At 42.4% G+C, this 3,206-nt stretch overlaps 1 pseudogene; it reads right to left on the reverse strand.

The window, feature by feature from the left end:
* Positions 1-444: 444 nt before the first annotated feature.
* On the reverse strand, positions 445-1,936 carry LOC138142406 (4-trimethylaminobutyraldehyde dehydrogenase pseudogene; annotated as a pseudogene).
* Positions 1,937-3,206: the final 1,270 nt, after the last annotated feature.

Genomic DNA, 3,206 nt, shown 5'->3' on the forward strand with positions numbered 1-3,206 from the left:
CTCCTAGAGAAAATAAAGAGTTGGCACTCTAGGGTCTTGTAGAAATTCACATTGAAGAAAAATCATAGCTTTTTTGTTTTATATACAGAAAATGTTATTACATGCTTTTAACAGACAACTTAGGCTAAGAAAAGAGTGTCACTCAATTCTCTACTCCTGAAGGACCGGAATTCCAAAGGCTGACCAGAACTGGGTCCCAATTAGTGTTCAGTTATGCTCAGTGTCAAGATGTTCATCTTGTGGGGCAGCCAGGTAGCACAGCGAGTAAGAGCACTGGCTCCAGTGTCGGGAGGACCTGGGGATCGAATCTGGGCTCAGACACTTAGCACCCACCCAGAAACACCTGGCCGTGTAACCTTGAGCAAGTTACTTAACCCTGATTGCTTTAAAAAAAAAAAGATGTTCATCTTGTTACCCTGCCATGTGGTTCTGTTTTCACTCAGCTCATGTGAATACAGACTTCACATCACCCATCTCAACAGACACTTTAGCAGTGAAAAATACTCAATAGTCACAATTCTCTTTGCCAAATTCTGATATCTTATAGCCACCAAAGGGCAATTTCATGGGGCTGACATTGTAATTGTTAATACAGCACCCTCCAGCTTGAAGCTGGGCCACCACTTGGAGAGCCTGCTGAAGATTCCTTGTGAAGGCATCAGCTGCAAGTCCAAAGGTGGTGTCATTAGCTCTCTGGAAGACCTCAGCCTCTGTACCAAAGGGCAAAATGGACATAATTTGTCCAAAGATCTCTTCCTTCACACAGGTCAGGTCATCTTTGCAATTTTCTAGTACACAAGGTTTCATGCAGTACTCATCCTTTGACTTGCAATCCTCTGGAACGTAGAAGTCTCCACCACACAGCACTTTGGCACCTTAGTTCTTTGCCTGTTTGATGAACCTAAGGACACATTGTAGATGTGGTCAGCTGATGAGGGGGCCCATTTTTGTGTCTTCCAGAAGGGGGTCCCCAATCTTTATCTTTTGGGTTTTGCTCCAGTGTCGGGATGACCTGGGGATCGAATCTGGGCTCAGACACTTAGCACCCACATCCTCTGTGAATTTACCCAGAATACTCAGGCCATTACAGCAAACCTGGCCTTGAGCGAGGAAGCTGTCTATCATTGCTTCCTTCACAGCACTCTCTATATCACAGTTGGAGAAGATGATAAGGGGAGATTTGCCTTTAAGGTCCAGGGTGACTTTGGTGGACATCTCCATGATCTTGCCTGTGGGTACACTCCCAGGGAAAGAAACTGGTCACATCATGATGCTGGCATAGAAACTGGCCTGTGGCAGCTTCACCTTGCACCACACTGAAGAATCCAGGAGGCACCTTGGCGTCAGTATAGATTTAGGTCAAAAGCACGGAGGAGACATGGCCGAGAAGGGAGAAGGCTTAAAAACCATGGTATTACCACAAGCCAAAGCTGGGGTGGCCTTCCAACTAGCAATCTGGAAAGGGCAGTTCCTTGCTCCAATTCCAACACATACCCCAAGAGGTTCCTGTCTGGGGTATCCAGTGATCTGCCAGGCAGCTGGACACGCTCACCTGCCATGGAACCAGCCAAGCCTACATAATGCTCTAAGCACTGCCAAGAAGTGTCAATATCTAATCGGCCCCAAAGATAGATTTCCCATTGTTGATGGTGTCCACAGTAGCTATCTCATCCTTCCATTCTCTAATTATCCTGGCAGTTTCCAGCAGGATCAGGGAATGCTCCATGCCTGATTTTTTCCTCCATGTTTTAAAAGCCGATTTTGAACTCTCAACTGCCAAATCTACTTTTTTCTCTTCAGACCAAAGCAAAGGAGCTCTTACTCAGCTTGTGGCCAGCTCATAAGCCCTCTCCATGCAGGCATCGTCCGTGGGCTCCACTCGGCTCCTGCCGTGGTAATTTAAGGGCTGCAAGATCGCGAAGCTGCCCGGGTTCATAGTGGCAGCCAGGAGGCAGGAGTGATCTGAGAGTTGCCCCCGAGGCAGAGAGGGCTGTTTGGAGGAAGAAAAGAGTTTTTACCTTGCTGAGTACATTACATTGATGTGGAGCCATGGAGGACCTCAGTGGAGGGATATGAACTTTGACAGGATAAATGTAAAGTTCAGAATTTAGGTTTTTTAAGCAACCAATTATTTAAGTATAGATGAATGGTGGTGTTCTGATTAAAAATAATTCATATGAAAAAAGATCTGGGGGTTTAAATGGGTTAAACTAAATAAAAGCCAGTATTGTAATTTACATGCTGAAAAGAGTACTCTAATTTTATATTTCCTTAATAGAAAAATGGTGTTCACATCAAAGGAAAGTTTCATTCCACTGTAAACTATGTTGATAAGACCCCATCTGAAACATTGTCTTGGGCTATATACTACACTTTGAAAAGCTCATCCATTGCCCTTCAGTTGGTCAATAGCTGAATAAGTCATGGTATATAATTGTGAGGGGATAATGGTGTGGGGGACGGTTTTAGAAAAACCTGGGAAGTCTTACATGAATTAATTTAAAGTGAAGTGAGAAGAACCAGGAGGACATTGTATTCAGTAATAGTGATATTGTAACAATGATCAACTGTGAAAGACTTAGCTACTCTGATCGATACAATGATCCACCACCACTGCAAGGGACTCATGATGAAAAATGCTATCCACCTCCAGAGAGAGAATTGGTGAACTCTGAGTGCAAATTGAAGCATATTTTTTTTTCACAACATGGCTAATATGAAAATGTTTTGAATGACTTCATATATGAAATTTTATTATATAGTTTGCCTTTTCAATGGGTAGGGTAGGGACTGGAGGGAGAATGTTTAAAAAATAAATGAATAAATTAATAATTTTAAAAGAGTAAGCTTATTTTATGTAACTCCCAAGAACAGAACTAATGCCAATGTATAGAAGAAAGCTTTAGTTCAACAAAAATCATTTCTAACAATTAAAGAAATGCATTAATGGAACTTACTATTGTAGCAGCAAGCACCCTAGCATTGCCAGGATGGCTTCTAGCACAGGTTTTTAGATCTGCTTTTCTAAAGGAAAGCAACTCAAAATGAGTTAACAATATTATTTTAATCAATCATATATCATTTATCTAGTTCAGGGGGAAAAGGTCGGCACCCTGAACTTCAGGGAATACAGACAGAAGTTACAAATAAACAAAAAAACACAGAGAAACAGAGCAGCAGATAGGCTTCCAGCTGTCTGATCATTA

Source organism: Petaurus breviceps, unplaced genomic scaffold (genome assembly GCF_028583685.1).
Source record: "Petaurus breviceps papuanus isolate PSGF00001 unplaced genomic scaffold, PetGlider_PUasm1.0 90574, whole genome shotgun sequence".
Taxonomy (NCBI): Eukaryota; Metazoa; Chordata; class Mammalia; order Diprotodontia; family Petauridae; genus Petaurus; species Petaurus breviceps.